The sequence below is a fragment of the Mus caroli genome, chromosome 18, assembly GCF_900094665.2.
Source record: "Mus caroli chromosome 18, CAROLI_EIJ_v1.1, whole genome shotgun sequence".
In the NCBI taxonomy this organism is placed as follows: domain Eukaryota; kingdom Metazoa; phylum Chordata; class Mammalia; order Rodentia; family Muridae; genus Mus; species Mus caroli.
In genome coordinates, this window is record NC_034587.1 from 74612115 (window position 1) to 74629390 (window position 17276).

The 17276-nt window shown below is 41.5% G+C and overlaps 1 protein-coding gene across 1 annotated transcript in view; it reads right to left on the reverse strand.

The window, feature by feature from the left end:
• Slc14a2 (solute carrier family 14 member 2) overlaps nt 1-17276 on the reverse strand; it is a 443733-nt gene that overhangs the window by 171566 nt on the left and 254891 nt on the right. Inside the window, exon 3 of the mRNA XM_021150469.1 lies at nt 8468-8533. The gene's annotated coding sequence lies outside the window, so the exon portion shown is untranslated. The remainder of the gene's footprint in view (nt 1-8467; nt 8534-17276) is intronic.

The window sequence follows — 17276 nt, forward strand, 5'->3', positions numbered from 1 at the left end:
CCCTTCCCTCCCCTCCCCTACCTTCCCCTCCTCCTCTCTCCCCTCCTCTCCTCACTCCTCCTCTCTTTCTCCTTTGGTTCTCTCCTACATCTCTATTACTCAGTCTCAGCTGGGAATGGAAGTGTCTGGGAACAGAGAATGCTCAGTGGGGCTAGAGAGACCTCTTGATTGGATAAGTGTGTACCTTCCAAGCATGCACACATGTTTGTTGTCAAGCACCCACCTGAAAAGCTGGGTGTGGAGATGTGTGCTCAGAATCATCGTGCGGAGTGTCACTGGGGTCCATTGGCCTTACAACACAACCTAGACTATTCAGCAAGCTCCAGGTCAGTGAGAGACCTTGCCTTAGAAAGCAAAGTAGATGGTTCCCAAGGAATGATATGCCAGACTGACTTCTATCCTTCACACACATGCTCACACACACACATACACATGGACACAGAAACCTGCACACACATAGAGAATGCCAGCATGAATGAGATGTGTGTGGGGGGGAGGGACATAATAATTCTAGTCTCTATGTTCTGCTTCAGGACACTGGTAAAATGGACACATCTGCTAGAGACCAGGGCCACTCCTGTACTGGGGCAAAGCTGGGACTTCAGGCTATAGAGCATTTTAGAGCTACCCAGCACATCAGAGGCAGCCGAGTACTCCTTGGGGTGAGTCTGAATATAGGCCAAGTGGCTGGGGTGGCGGTGGTTGCTTCCATAGAGGATAATCTTTCTCACACGCTGTATTCTTTCTCTCCCTGCCTCCTCTTAAAAACATAAGTAGCCAAGTGGTATCAATTTATTTGCTTCTTCTTATAATTACATTATCCATGATTAACTCACTGGAGTCTAATTGCACTGTAGAGTTATTTGGTAGGAAAACTCCATCACTGGGCGCGGTGGGACTCTTGTGAGTACAGCCTTAGCTCTGCTGGTTGCATGGTGCTCAGTTAATGGACTTGGAAAGGGACAAGGAAGAGGATGAGAGATAGCGGCTCCCCCTGTCTTGCTGAGCTGCAGAGTCCTTCCACATTTATTACTTCATTTGGTGCTAGCTGTAGCTGTATGAGGTAGTATGGTTGTCATTATCATTTCCAGTCCACACACTGGGGAGTGCAACCAGGTCAAGTCATAACTCAGTACCCTAGATGGAATGAAAACTCATATAGACATCCTGCTGGTCCCCCTTTCCCAGCACACCGTATCTCTAGGGATATTGATCCACGATTTTAGTTGAGATCATTTTTTTTTTGGCTCCTTCAGCTTCAGGAAGGACGGGGTTGCATTGTGATAAGCTGAGAGTATTGCAAGCTGGAAGATGTAGTAAACACATGTAGCTTACTGAACCTTGTAGCTCAGTTGTGGTTGTTTCTAATGGTTAGAGTCGTGCCAACTGTATGTTCCTAGCACTGGAGGACATCACCACATAGCTTATCGCCAGTTCAGGAAAAGAGCAAAACTCAAAGTGTGTTTTCCAATGAATGCATTTTGCATTTAAGTCTCTGGAAATCCAAGGCCTTAAATATTTTCCCAAGCCGTCTGTCCTATTGCCTGGCATGTTCTTGCTCCTTCCTGCCACCTCGTTTCTCCTAGGGGAAAGAGCCTGGTGGTCCCTAGCTTCTCTTTTCCTTTGTCTTTTTTTGAATCATTTCCTATATTAAACAGGCTATGGTGAATTTGTTTTATTTTTAATTAAACAAATAAAACACTACCCAAATAATTGAATTCTTTTCTTGTTCTCCGTGAGTCTATTTTACCTTATTTCTGAAAAACATTCCCTAGAATTTGTTTGCATTATTCTTTGCTTTTATGTTTTCATTATGCATGTCTGAAATACATGCAGTGATACTGTTTTATGTTTTACATATAAGTGTAAATGTTACATTAAAATGACTATGTGTTTATGTATCTACATAACTATTATCATCTATCATCTATCAATTATCTATCAATCTGTCTGTCTATCTATCTGTCTATCATCTACCTATCAATCATCTATCTGTCTGTCTATTTATCTATCACCTATCAATCATCTATCAATCATCTGCCTGTCTATCTATCTATCTATCTATCTATCTATCTATCTATCTATCTATCTATCTATCTATCCTTTTCAGTGATAGAGACGAAATCTAGGGCCTTATGCATGTTAGGCCAGGGCTCTACCAGTGGCCTGCCCCTCCCCACCACTATATACTTTAATTTTAAAACTCAGCTTAAAATTTTAAAGACCATTTTTTCCCCACACATCTCACGAATGTTCACTTAGTGGCATCCACACATTCTCCATTGTCCTGTCAATGAAAATGTAGGTTGTCTCAGCTTTTGGTATTACAGAGATGCCTCAATAAACATTATTTTACATATCACAATATCTAAGGTAGATATTGTGGCATAAACTTAGTTTGTGTTTGGGCATGCTGCTCCTCACTTCTAGGAGATATTAAATACAATCTGAAGTCTCATCAGGGTGACAACAACTTGACATCATCAAACTTTTAAATTATGATAATGTGATAAGTATAAAATGGCACGGCTTTGCTTTAACTGGCATTTCATTGATGGATGACAAAGCAGGGCACCTTCCCAGGCAGCTCCTCCAAACCCATCACCTGCCCTTTATTGTTGCTCATGACATCACTGGCTCTACAGCAAACTTAAATTGTGACATCATCCGACCTGTCCTTTCCTTTTGTGCTTGTTTTGGATATTAAGAAATTCTTCCCTGATGACCTGGCATAAAAATACTTCCCTGGATTTTATTATAATATTTTGAAACTTGAAAACAATCCTAGCTTTTCATCTTTCTGAAATTTATTTGCAGTATTTATCATTTTTTTTTGTTTGCAATGTTGGAGAGTTCTAATGTTAACTTCCCAACATTAAAATAAGCTTTGGGGGGGGCACTGGGGATCAAATATCTCATACCATTACTGCTTATTTATAATCACCACTGTGTGCCAAATTTCCAAACATGCATGCAGCATTTTCTTCTAGGACCTTCTGGTCCTTTCCAGTGGCTTCTGTATCCTCTACCTCTATCATACTTTTAGGTCATCTATTTTAATGCCTGGGACCTGAGTCCCGCTTCCTTGTATGCCATATCAAAGCATCTTTCACTGTTATTAACCCTATTATCTTTCATATGTGTGCTGCTTACTCTTTTAGTAAACTGCTACTCCCTGCCAGTCTGCAGAACTCTCTACTGTCCATCCATGCCAACGGCAACCTCCCACAAAGTCTAGATCCCAGCCCTGACTGTTATCAAATACCTATCTAGTCTTGGCTGAACCACATGACGACTTTGGGCTTTATTTTCTTAACTATACATGCCTGGCACCGTTGCTGAACTGAGCAGGTGAGATAAAGGTGTGAGAGTGCTCTTGTGAAAGTCAAACCTAGAAAGGGCAAACCACCGTAACCTCAGCACAACGAACACACAGCTCAGACCATTTCCTCCTCCGCCTTCTCTACTTTTCCTGATGCTCCTTTCTCCCAAACTTCCAGCCCTGCTATGCAAGGCTCTTGTCTCTGTGGGCTTTAACTTATTAACAGGCTAGAGGCAGCAAGTGTACAGGATCTTGGTGCTGGGTCAGACTCTCACTTGGGGGCATCAGGCCGTCATACTCTGAGAGTCTTAATTTCTTCACCTGAACAAAAGACATGACACCTATCCCATCCCTCTGTGCCATGGAATTCCAAAGAAAATGTAAGTAGAGGTACTTGGTAAGATGGGAGGCTCTATAGGAATCACAGGTACCATGAGTGGTTTTACTGACATTTGCATGTGTGAAATGCCCTGCGTTACCTGTGTCACTTGGATTAAAGCATGCAGTAGAAACAAACTCATTTTCCTAGCAAGCATCACTGGCCCACTGTAATAACTACAAACTGTCTTAGAAGACATAGGAACTCTCTCTTTGAATGAATGATGATGATGATGGTGATGGTGATAGTGATGATGATGATGATGACAGTTGTTATTAAGATAGGATTTCACTATGTAAATCAGGCTGACCTTGAACTAAGAATCCTCCTATTTCTGACTCCTGAACCAGGCACACAGATAGTTGTAGCATCTGACTGGAAGTTCATTATTTTCTTTCTTTTTCTGTTTTGTTATGTGTATGGTGTATATATGGTGTGTGTATGTGTGTGTGTGTGTGTGTGTGTGTGTGTGTGTGTGTATGTGTGTATGTGTTATGTAGTATGAGATGGTCTCACTTTCTACTCTTTTTTAAGTCAAGGTCTCTGTTGTTTCTTCCACTTCACAGTGTACTGCTGGCTAGCTGGTCTGTGAACTTCCAGGTGGCTCTCCTGTCCACAGGGCCACTGGGATTACAGACATGCATCTGGCTTTGTGTGGATTCTGAACATAGGTCATCATGGTTGAATGGCAAGCACCTTTATTCTCAGAGCCATCTCTCTGGCCTCTGGAAGTCTCTTTGGTAAGTATCATTTCCTGACTCTGAGGTCTGGGTGTGTGAAAAAGTAGAGGTGGGTGAGTGGTCCATGAAATTTGTCTGGAAAGACAAGCAGAGCTACCCATATGCAGATATGCAGCACTGACCTGAGGGAGTGAGAACCCTGTGGGTGCACGGGTGGAAACAAATCAGTCTTTGTCTCTCCTCGCTGAGTGCAGACTCGATTCAGTCAAAATGAGCCCTGAGGTCAGCCCTGAGATAATGTGAGAGTATCTCCCCTGGAGTGAGCATATGGTTCTGCCCTACATCTTTCTGACCCTTGCATCTCTCACTCCTGTGCCAGGATCGGCCTTGGACTTGGGCCAAATGACATTCCTGGGCCAGATGATACAACACCATAGCCTGCTCCTTAATCTATTAATAATACAGAATGTCCTTTCCTTGCTAATTAAGTTCTTGCAGTTAGTTCTATTGAAACAGAATTTCTCATCAGCGCTCCACCCCCTTTCCTGGCTGACCTTGCTTTCAACTCAACTGAGAAGTTGTTGGGTCCCTATGTTCCCATCACGACTGCCTACCCTGCCTGTGCCAATAGCCACTTCTCGGTTGTAGTTTAGACAGAGCCCTGGCTTTCTGACTTAGCGTTGGATCTCAGTCCAATAATTCATCATCTGTGTTTTTAATAAAAGAGCCAACACCATTGATCTTCTTCTATTCCTGTGTTGTCCTTGCCCACTCTTGCTTGACTTTTCCTGCAGTATTAGTAAAATTCTACTCTTCTTCCAAATCCTGTCTGGTTTAACCTTTAAAAAGTAGATGAAATGAGGGGTTCTTTCCCTACTGATTTCTAAGTTTACTTCTAGTACCGCTCTGTGCTTTCTCTCCCACTGTCTTATTCCAAACAGACCACAGCCAACTCTTTTTTTCTTTTCACATGAGAATGTGAAGCTTAGGAATGGGTTTTATGGGTGCAGCTTGCTTGGGTCCTTCTGCTTGGATAAGGAACACATTGCCCTAGCACTCGTAAGTTGTTCTCAGAAGAGAATGGGTTGGTATACCCTTCCTTAAACAGGACCGATCGCATCTTGTGACTGCTTGATGTGGTCAGAGCAATCGGGCAAAACAGCTTAAAGATCCAGCCACACTCGACCATCTCACTTCAGAGAGTGTTATGTGATGAGTGGAGGCTTTGTGACACATCTGAATCCCACCCCCTTCCTTAGGCACATTCTTGCCACCTTACATTCCCATCTCCTGCAAAGCTAGTTATGAGAGTTTATCTTTAACAGAAAAGCTTCCATCTCAGAGACTGATTCCAGAGGACCCCAGCTTGCAACAGGAGTCTACAAATATGTCTGGTTTTTTAAGCCAATACACTATCGACTTACCATGCTTTTTGTCTTCGCCCTGAAATAGACAAATTAGTGCCTGCCTCCACTCAAAGATGTGCATGTCTGAATCCCCATCAACCTGTGCACATCATGTCTTAAGAGCCAAAATGATTAAAACCTTCGATCTAGTCCAGTCACATGAGGGCTTAAAAGCAGAAGATTGCTTCCAGTTGTAGTTGGAAATATGATTATAGAATGGTCAAGAAAAATGGAACATTATCTAATTCAGAGATGGAGAACGAGGTCAAAAGCCAAGGAGCACAGGCAGCTCTTAAAAACTGAAAAGGGAACGTTAAATTGATTGTTCTCAGAGTTTATAAAATGGAGCCCAGTCTTGAAAGGATCTTGTTTTTAGCCAGTGAGAACTGTATCAGACTTCTGAACCACAGTGCAGCATCATAAGGGTTGCTTTAAGTCTCTGAGTCTGTGGTAACTTGTTACATTAGTAACAGAAAACCAATGTAGTCCTTCACGAATCTTTTCTTTTTTTAAAGATTTATTTATTTATTATGAATACAATGTTCTGCCTGTGTATGTCTGCAGGCCAGGAAAGGGCATCAGATCTCATTAACAGATGATTGTGAGCACTATGTGGTTGCTGAGAATTGAATTCAGGACCTCTGGAAGAGCAGTCAGTGCTCTTAACCTCTGGCTAACTCTCCAGCCCTCAAAATTCTTCTTAACACCTGTTTATTTATTTATTTATTTATTTTTTATGACTTTGGACATGCCTGCACTTTCATTTTCTCATTTATAAAATAAAATAAAAAAACCCAAACAAACAAACAAACTTTGGATCACGGGCTGTAAAGCTCCTTAAATGTCGACATTGATCCCAAGTGTAGTGACTAACAGCTTTTGTCTTTTTATTTCTTATTAATGGACTTAAATTAAATCTTAAAAATTTAATTCTGAGACTAAGTCATTAAAAGCTATAGATACCAAGACTGAACTTATCATGTCCTGACTGTAGAGAAAATGAAGTCAGTCATTACTTAAGATGATGATGATGATGATGATGAATGTGTGTGTGTGTATGTGTGTGTGTGTGTGTGTTTAAGGACATGCCATGGTACATGTATGGAGGTCAAAAGTCAGAGGTTAAGGGGACATTTAGGAGTCAGTTCTTTCCTTCCACCATGGATTTGGGCATATCAGTCGCAGGTTACTTGGCTTTTACAAGAGACTGTACCCACAGACCCACCTTGGCAGCCCTTAGTCATCATTTGTAGTATCATTAAGTGTGTTCCTAGCCTGAATTTTGTCAAGAAAAGCAGAGTACTATAAGGAGGTGACATAGAGCTTCATTTGGCTCTTATAGCTTCCAGTAGAGGTAAGCACTATTGTTACCACTTCTTTAACTGGTCTGTGTTAACCATAAAATAATAATGGCAATAGCACAGTGATAGTGGTGATCATTCTCTATGCTTATCTGTCAGGGTGTGATTTTGAAATCTTTTTTTTTCTTCCTTCCTACCTTCCATCTTCTTAAAATACTAAAATATGTCCGTTATAGATATATTTGTTACTAAAAATTAAAATCAAAAGATTTTCTTTTATTACAGATTTCTAAAAACCACAAAGTGTAACGACCTACTCTAATTATTATCACCCTCTAACAAAACTGCCCTTAAATCCATCTTCAACCTTTCAAGTTATTTATTTCATTTCAGACTCGCAGTTTCTAAAACATATGAGAAGTCAGAGACTCTTTGGCACGTCTTTGTGTCAAATCAAAACATAAAGGTACAATGAAGTCACTCAATGCATCCAAACTGTACGTGTCCCTTGAAGACTGCTGGTGACAGGTTTGGAAGAGATTCTCCAGCACAAAAAACAATGAAAGAGAAACATATCTCTCAGTTTATCCATACAGGTTATTCAAAATTATTGTGATCTAATTTCTTAGAGTAGCATTCTTATCTACTGCATGACATTGGTATCTTGATTGTTATCTGTTATAACATCTATTGTCCTGTGGCTCCCCATGGAAAGAGACCCACTAGTACTTGATATCAGGCCTAAGATCCTGACATCTTGCTGAATGCTACCTTCCTTTTCCATCAATACCTGCTTGCCTGTCCTACGTGCCAACCTTTTCTCTCTGTGTTGGTATAGAGTGGCTGCTGTGGTTATCAGTCAGTCAATACATCTGTGCACGGCAACACAGTAATTTTCAACAGTGACCTTAAGACAACATTAACAGTGACGTAGATATCTTTCTAAACCCGAGCCGGGAGTCTCCCTACTCAGGTCCTACTCCTACATGAGTCACAGAAGCTGATGGGAATTGTTAGCGCCTCTATCCTCTGTCTCCACTCATCCCTCTCATTTTTCAAGCTTTCAATTTGTTCTGCAGTGCCAGATGCTCTCATTTATTTTTGACGTATAAATAGAAACTCTCCCTCTAGGGTTTTGCAAAGACAGTGATATGATTATGCTAGCTCATATCTGTAAGAAAGAAAGTCGAGTGGAAAAGACCCGGACTCAAGGGGAAGCCTTCTCACAGGACTCACTTCTTTCAGGTCCGCTTCAGTGCCCAAGGAGCCCCAGTGATCTCAGAGAGTGAAAACATTTTAACTTTTCATTGTCTTATTGTTATTTACAACAGCTCTTTTAGATGCCATAATCTCAGCAACAAAGTCTAGGACACACTCACAGTTTCCTTGGTCTTGGTGGTCTTGAAAACTTCTATTCAGATGACTTCAAGTGGTAAGAAATAGCCCTGAAAAGATACTAGAGGTTAGAAACATTGGGACATCTAAATTGCTTTCTTTATTTAATGATACCTTTGAAAATTATGAATGATAATCATATTTAGAGAGAACACAGAGGGATTGAAGAACAGGATCTACACATACAATACTCATGGAACATTTAGATTTTTTAATGCATATGTACATGGATATACTGTCTTTAGTTTGAAAACAGGGGTCATACTGTACACATGGCTTTATAGTAATATTTTTTCTAGTTGGATTGATATTATAGATAACTTTTAGTAATAAACAGACCTTAACTGGCAGACAGCATCTCAGATGGCTTTCAGGGGTTACTGTGGAGGAGAGTCTTTAAGTTCAAGTCAAAACAGACAGGACAGGGCAAAAATGTCAAGACTGAGACGAAGTGGCAGAAACTGACTCTGCCTCTTGTGTGGCTCACCCTCTCTTGCTCTCTGGCTTGCTTGTGGTAATGGAGCCATTTCACAAACTGTCCTACAGAAGTGTTCACATATCAAGCAACCAAGGGAGACCTCTGATCCACAGTCCATGAATGGAGGAATCCTGACAAAAACTTCTCTACTAAACTTCAAAGCACATCCTTTCCTAATCCGGCAAGGAGGCAACTATGGTTCCAGTCTGCACTGCAATTTTGTGTGAGATTCATGTCAGAGCAGATAGGAAAGTGATGAACTTCTAACTAGTACTTTTGTTTTAAGCTATTTTTTTTTTAGGATATTGCAGCCATGCATAATACAGTGCACAGAGTATTTAGTAGATGTCTAATATTTCAGCTGTATGACCGTTCACCCCATATTTTGTTGTCCCACATTTGGCTCTTTTACTTCTTTTCCTATTATAAAGAAGGCTGCAATGAATAGCATTGTAGCATAGCTCAAAATACAATTTGGGGTTATTTTCAACCACCCCCTTTAGACTGTGTCTCCATATAAATCAGTTAGAAACCTAAATTCAAAACAAAACAAAACAAAACTAAGAATGAAAAAACTAAGTTTGATTCTTGAAAATCACTAGTTATTTTGATGTTAAGCAGTATTCAAAATCGCATTGTTTTAAAACTAGTCTGATGAGTTCAGCCAGCCTAAAACCACTCTTCTTGAGTGAACACTGATGCTCTGACAGTGGGGTGATGCTCACAGTTTCCAGGAGCTTTGGAAGGGAGGCAACAACACTGAATGGGAAGCAAATACTATGTCATGCTATTTTGAAAATATTCAGCCTATTTAAATTACCTAAGACGTTGTCAATAAATTCAGATTTTATGGTACCAAGCTGGATAGAATGAATTCAATGGCTATTCTTTTGGAAGCATTTCTTATACATAGATAACACCACCATTTCTGAACTGCAGTGACTCATTGTTCGGGACAAATGCATATTTTAATGAATGCTATATATTTTAACAGATTCCAAACCCCTGCAGTTGGTTGAAGCTCAGAGTGCAATTTTAGGATCAGAATAAGTAAATAAATGAGGAAGAAAATGTGTGTTAATTGCAGTAATTTGTGATACTTTCAAATTCTTAATTAAGAAATAAAATAGGATCATTAGCCATGACCACTGTAGATGGCATACATAGATCACCATTACAACCAGATGCAAGACCCAAAGTCCTTGCCATAAATGAAATAACAGAGGGAGGTCACTGGCACATTATAGCCACAGAAAAGGAGGCGAGAGAGACACACAGAATGTCCAGACGTTGTAAGTGTCATTTTCCTTGGCCCAGGGATTGCATTATTCTGAAACCATTGCTTTCTGAGCTTGGAGGCCTGCCTCTTTCTCCTACTCTCTGGAATAGATTCTTCCTTCAAGCTCCATAAAACATCTCTGAGCCAAACCAGCCACCGTGTTAGCAATTGCACTGGTCTGACTACCTCTCTTCCCTCTCTTTGCTGCAGGCGGTGTGGGGACTTGGACTCCGGTCTTTGCCTGACTCATTTTCATGGTGAGCTAGTATTTTCAACAAAGGAGGGAAGAAAATAAGGACATTGCTTCTAATTAGAGCCATCCTTATTTGCGATGCATTTTAAATTTCAAGCATTAGCTTTTCAATACATCACACAATTCTTCATTAAAAAAACCCCTCATTTCTAGGACAAGTGAGTACCGAGACATTAACTGGGATTGTCCCTAATAAATCAGGGTGACTGAGAAATATCCAGATAAGTTCCTAGGGTAGAGGTTGGGTGAGGGTAGGCACAGATTTTCAGGTATGCAAGAGAAAGCTGTTTGGTGGTATGAAATATGAGGATAATATACATCTGGGAGAAAGGAGACTGGACTCCAGCAATGGGCAGAGATGAAGAGAGACGATCACCATGTGTCTACAGACAGACAAGCCATGCATCTCCTTGGCCTTTTTCTCTTCTGAGATGCTGTGCATCTTAATGTGGATGCCCAGGTAGGTGTGGACACTCCTTGAAGGCAGGCACGTGAAGGTGTGGGAGTCACTAGCAGTCAGCTCAGTGGTGATCAGTGCATTAGTAGAAATGATTTGAGGGATTCTGTGTGACTCAAGACAAAGGAAGAAAGAATGGAAATCATCCATGGGTGATTTCTAAAAGGACCAGTGCACTGTGGAATCTGATGTTGGAATATTCTGAGCAGGACCTAACGGAAGACAGAAGCCAAAATCTATCTTTCAGTAGTCAGAGATATACTTCTAGCACTCAGGGAATCGAGGTGGCACAGATTCCTCCAGTCAAAGACTCTTTCTTTTTGAAAAAGGAAACCAGAGGGAATTCTGGACTCTGGTAGCTTTATTGACTAAAGATCGTCCTTTCTAGGGGAGGCTACTCTCGACCCTCCCACCTCTGAATCTAAAACCCCCAAATAATTCACAAGGAATAAAATAAGTTCTCATATTTTGTACTCTCCCCTTTCTTGAATAAGCCTTGTTTAATGCCAGCATCTGGACACAGTTCTGACCACCTGTGGGCTTTTGGGACACTGCTGTGTGTGATGTGAATGTTATCACTATTATTTACTGAAATTGGGGTACAAAGGGACTGTTTTTTGTCTTTAATTTTCTAAAAATGTACACTAAAGAGTAAAGGAGCCTTGCCAATTTCAGAAGCAAGCCAAGTGGAAACAAATTAAAAACATATGCATAAAAACCGAGGCTAGAGATTAGATTAGGGTTTCACAAAACCCAGCACATAAAGTGTTCGCATAGAACTCACTGATCTTAGAGGTTCTTGGGTATCAGATACAATTATTTAGCCCAGGGAGAGCAGGATTTTAAGAAGAGCCAACAAAGATGGATAAAGTAGGTGGAGATGTCTGAGCTATGAGAAGATCCTGGGAGGTTTTAACCATTCCATAAAGAACCAGGAACATTCCTTGTTAAAGTCTTTCAAAGAAAGTCCTTCAATACAGGCTTGTCTCTGCTCTTACATCTGATAAGTGTTTCTTTGCTTTTGTATGTCTTCATTTTGTTTAACAAATATTTCCAGGCCATCACCTCTTTCCCCAGTACAGCCTTAGGTGCTGGAGATGCAGGGGTGGACAGTTAGAGAATGCACAGCTGTGTAGAAGGAACATCCACTTTCAATAGAGCTGTGTTCAGCTAGCCCTGTCCAGTTCCTTTGAATTCACTTCAAAACAACAAGGAAAATGCGAACCAGAAATGCAGACCCACCTTTACGGAGGAAGGTCTGCCAAAAGCAATGCATTTGTAACTATAGCCTGTAGGTGCTGGAAGAGCTGCCAAAGACCTCAAACAAAGTGGGCAGAGCCCAGAGTTTGTGAAAGAGGGCAAAATCAAAATAAAGTCTTTGGGTTGGGGGAACAGTTGATCTAATGTGAGGGGCCAGTCTACAAGGGCAGTCCTAGGCCTTGTTAAGAGGTAGAGATACACAGGGCCCCCAATGCAAAGGCAAAGGTGTCTGCCACACAGATGACCAAATTCAACTCGAAATGAAGCAAACCAGGCTAAACTATTCTCTCTAAATGGGCAGTGTGATCCGGCATGTAGTGAGAACCTCTGCTGCACTGTGTGGAAGCTTCACCTGTCAATAAAACTGCTGTTGACCTATTGCCTTAGGCAGGAAATAGGGAAGTGGAAGTTAAGGCACAAAGAGAGGAATTCCAGGACAGAAACAGGCACAGGAAGAGATTCTCCCTAGACACAGAGGAAGACAGTCACATGAAACTGAGGACTAGGTAACTGCCATTCATAGAATAAAAATACACAGGATGTTAACTTATGGGCTAGTGTGGGAACAGGTCCAAGCTATTGGCCTAGGCATTTATTCATCATATATGAGAAGTCTCAGCATTGTTATTTCAGGGAACTTGGGCATGAGTGGAAAGTCTGTTATTGCTGTTATACCTCGTCACAACTCCACACCGTCATATGAAGCGTACAAAGCCTCATCATTGAGAACTAGACAAGAACAAAGATTATCTATGTTCAAACTGTTGTTCAAGTGCAGCCCAAACGCCCAGATGCAGGAAGATCCTCCTGCCTGAACCTTGCTTTGAGAACATTAGGGGCAAAACTTCAGCCATGGGTAGAATGTGGAGAAACAGTGGAAAGACTTGAAGGGGATCTTAATGAATTCGGTGCTGAATTGAGGCAGGGAGCTGTAGAAAGAGTGGTTAGAGGAAACCATGAAGACAGCAACACTTTTTAAAATGCTAACAAAATTCAGGTGTGAGGATCGAGAAGGTAGACAGTAGCCACAGGAGACGTGGCTAAGTTCAGGGTGTGAACTACAGTGACACTTCTCTTAGTACTATCAATGTTTGTGCACCAAAAAATATAACTAGAAAGTTTATTATGCTGAGGGTCAGTGCACACAAACACAAAGAACAGATGTGTGAATACTAGAAGTCTGAAAGAAACGAAAAGATGTTTGGGGGGGGCGTGCTAGAGAGATGACTCAGTGGTTAAGAGCATTGACTGAAAGGTCCTGAGTTCAACTCCCAGCAACCACATGGTGGCTCACAACTATCTGCCATGGAATCCCATGCCCTCTTCTGGTGTGTCTGAAGACAGCAACAGTGTACTCACATACATAAAATAAATAAATCTTAAAAAAATGTTTTTGGACTTTGCTAGAAGACTATCTCTAGTTTTCAAGTCTCTGTATTAGTACAAACAGCTATAAGAAAATCTGATAATCTTTCCTTCCCTCTTCATTCTCTCGGTCCAAGTACCCACAGTGTAAGTCCACATATCTACATCATCTGGGCCAGCCCTGCTTTCCAGCTGTTTCTCTGTCTGTATGACCTTAGAGACACCCTTCAGACCAGGAGCTCTGCTTTGCATACCTTGGGCCCATGATACTTTCTTTCTCTGAATTTTTTTTTTATTCCCTTTGGTTGTAGGTAAACATAACCTTTGAGGTTCCATTACAGTCTTCCCTCAGAAGCCTTCTCTGTCTCTAAACACAGCAGGGACGGGACACAAATAGTATACACAGCTTTGGGACTATAGTTGTTTAGGATGGTGTCAACTGAGTCCCTGTAGGCAAGTAGGTACCATGGCTTGCCAGCAGTTCTCTATTGTTCTTTCTTAAAACAAAACAAAACAAAACAAAACAAAACAAAACAAAACAAAACAAAACAAAACAAAACAAAACAAAACAAAACAAAACAAAACAAAAAAACCTCAGTCTGTGTGTATGCGATGTATGTGAAAGCTTGAATTCCACAGTACATGTGTGAAGTCAGAGGCAGCTCCATGGAGTTGGCCTTTCCTTTCTACCTTCATATGGGTTCCAAGGATGGAACTTAGGTTGTCAGGGCTGCATAACAAACACTTTTGCCCTTTTGCCCCCTTTGCTCACCCTCCATTCTCCTTCTACTTTATTGTAAAAAAAAAAAAACATTGGAAATAGATACAAATATCATATACTAGAATTAACCTGACTCGAGGACTATATTATTCAATGGACATATATACATTAGAATTGACATACCAAATGGAAGATATAAAGTTTCCTATTAGATGTATGCATTTATCCACTACCCCAATAAAGATAAATCCATGGCAGAATTAGAACTAAAAAAATATTTAGCTTACTATCTATACACTTATCTATAAACCCCATTATTATTTATCTCCTCTGCAGCCACCTGAGTTTCCTTCCTATACCATATGGCCTCATCCTCCCTGCTTATTCAAGAGGCCATCCCTCCTCCATCTATGTACCTGTCGTCCCGGCCATCCCCTTTATTTCAGGGTCCCCCCAAAAGCTTTCCTTTTCTTTGCAATCAATTCCTTCATTTAATATTAAGGATTTCTGCAGCCTGGATATTTCTAAAAGTGATCGTTATTTCTGTCTTATAATATTTCACCCACACTGATCATCCGTCCAAGCCCACCATGCACACAGGCTGTCTCTATGTTTTTTCTGACCTCTACCTTAATGAGCGTCCTCTCCTTCTCCCCCTTCCCCTATCCACCTCTAGATGTAAGACAAGAGAAAGCCCATCTGTGCTCAGGACTTACACCAAGCTCTGCTGATATTATTGATCCCTCAACCTGCATTTCTTTTTCCATTCATGGTGGGAGTTGTACTATTTTGTACACGTTTTGTTTTACTAGACAAACAGGAGGCTCTCAGATTTTTATCTCATCATTTTTCTGCATCTTCCTTGATCTTGCCAGGGACTGAGATTGTAGTAGCTTCTTAGCCACTATGCATACTTTTTTTTTTAAATACACAGAGTAGATCACCTTGGTCCTTGGCATTGAATAGAATACCACGTCACCTAAATCTGAAGCCTTAGACAGCCCTCATCCCTGCCCCCTTCTTAACTCCGTTACAGTGACCCAATTTCTAACTGTCATTTTCTAATTATTCACCTACCCTAATTAAAGACGTACTTGTTGCTTAATATTTTCAAGTCTCTTCGCTTCGATCATCTCAACAGGTTCTTACATGATACTGTGCTACGTGCAGTGTGGGGATTCTCAAGTCACTTTACAAGTGGGGAAATACAGCCCACAGTCTAAGACCACACAGCATGACACGGACACAGACAAGGTCAGATACCCCCGTCCAGCTCTTCTTCGGGTCTGATACTCCTTGTATCAAGCAAACTGTGACCCGTCTCAGAGTTTCCAGAACTTCTCTCTGAAACATGAATACATGTTTTTAAAGCATTGATTGATTTATTTTTTATTTATTTTTTTATTTTTTTGCTCAAATTTCTCTTCATTTTGCTTTGATTTCTCCTTCCTGGCAAAGAGATTGCCTTCTTCCCTGATGGTAAGCATTCGTTTTCTTTGCTGGATGATGGCCCCACTTGTTCCCCCGTTGGTTCCTTTTGCCTGCATTTCCACTTAGCCCTGCCACCCCCTGGAGAACCATTCTAGCTTAATGCCTCCTGCATCCTTTCAAATTGTTCTTGTTCCTCAGTGCTGGTTTCCTGCAGGGCTGCCCTTCTCAGCTAATGAAGAGCCTCCAACTGAAGGCACTGCTCCTTGATAGTCCCCCATCCTGCTGCGAGTGGGAGGTGGTGGTTGGGGGGGGGCGGGGGGGGCAGCAGGGGGCGGCAGCCCTCCCTGTTTTGATGTTTTCAAAGGCAAGCAGGGGCTCTAGTGACACAGTTCTAGTAAGTCCTGGGACTCACTGGCACCTGGTTTTGTGATAAGAGATCCTACCCCTCACACTTCCAAAGAACCGCTTTCTTCTCCCTCTGGGAGGTCTTCACAGAAGGCCTCCTATTGCTCAACAGTATCACTCTGTAATTTATGTGCAGGAGTGGGTGGGACGGAAGTAACATTTCTGCCCCACTCTCAGTAATAGCAACTTTATATTCTATATTTTGGAAGAAGCCCTCAATACAATAGGCCTTTAGATGAAATGCTTTTTTAACTGTCTTAGTCTTAGTAGTGGACTTCTACTATTTAGGTCCCACTAACTGAAAGGGACCAGGTAACAGTCCCTAGTCCCTAATCTAGTCTAGCACTGAACTTACCTTGTTGGTTACTGCAATGGCCTAACAGCTGAGCATGTGACTTTCATAGATTCAAATGGAACTGGACAAAGAAAGCCAGATGTCAGGTTATGAGGCCATAGGGACTGAAACCATATTTTTAACAGTGGCCACATATAGGGGATGGGTAGTATCAAACCCTCCATCTCTAGTTACCAGCGTTTACCCCTTAGCTTTAAGGAGCTCGCCCACAGAGCCTATAAATCACCTTTTAGTTTGCTTTGCTAATTGCAATCAAGACAGGCCTGCCTAACAGAATCTCTTCTTGGCTGTGACTTTCTTTCCCTCCCGAATCCCAGTTACCCTTGCATCATTTCCTAATAGCTCAAGGACAGGCATCTACACAGACGCACTATGGATACCACCGAGGTTGATTCCTGCCTGCTATGAACCCTGAAAATCCCACCCACGTGGACTGTGTCCCATCCTCACTAAGTGAGGTATAACATGTATGTCCTTATATGAGTCAGAGTCCTGCAAGAGCAGGGTCTCTGCCTACTTTGTGCATTGATGTATGCATCTGTCTAGCTGAGTTCAGGGATACAACAGACATGTGATAAATATTTGCTAAGTGGAAGAGTCAGTGAATTCAGACCTTACAGAGCGGTGTAGGGAACTGGGCCGTACTTTCTACTCAGTGTTTGCCCACTGAACCTTTAATTTCTTTCTCTCTTCCTTTTTCCTTTCCTTTCCTTTCCTTTCCTTTCCTTTCCTTTCCTTTCCTTTCCTTTCCTTTCCTTTCCTTTCCTTTCCTTTCCTTTCCTTTCCTTT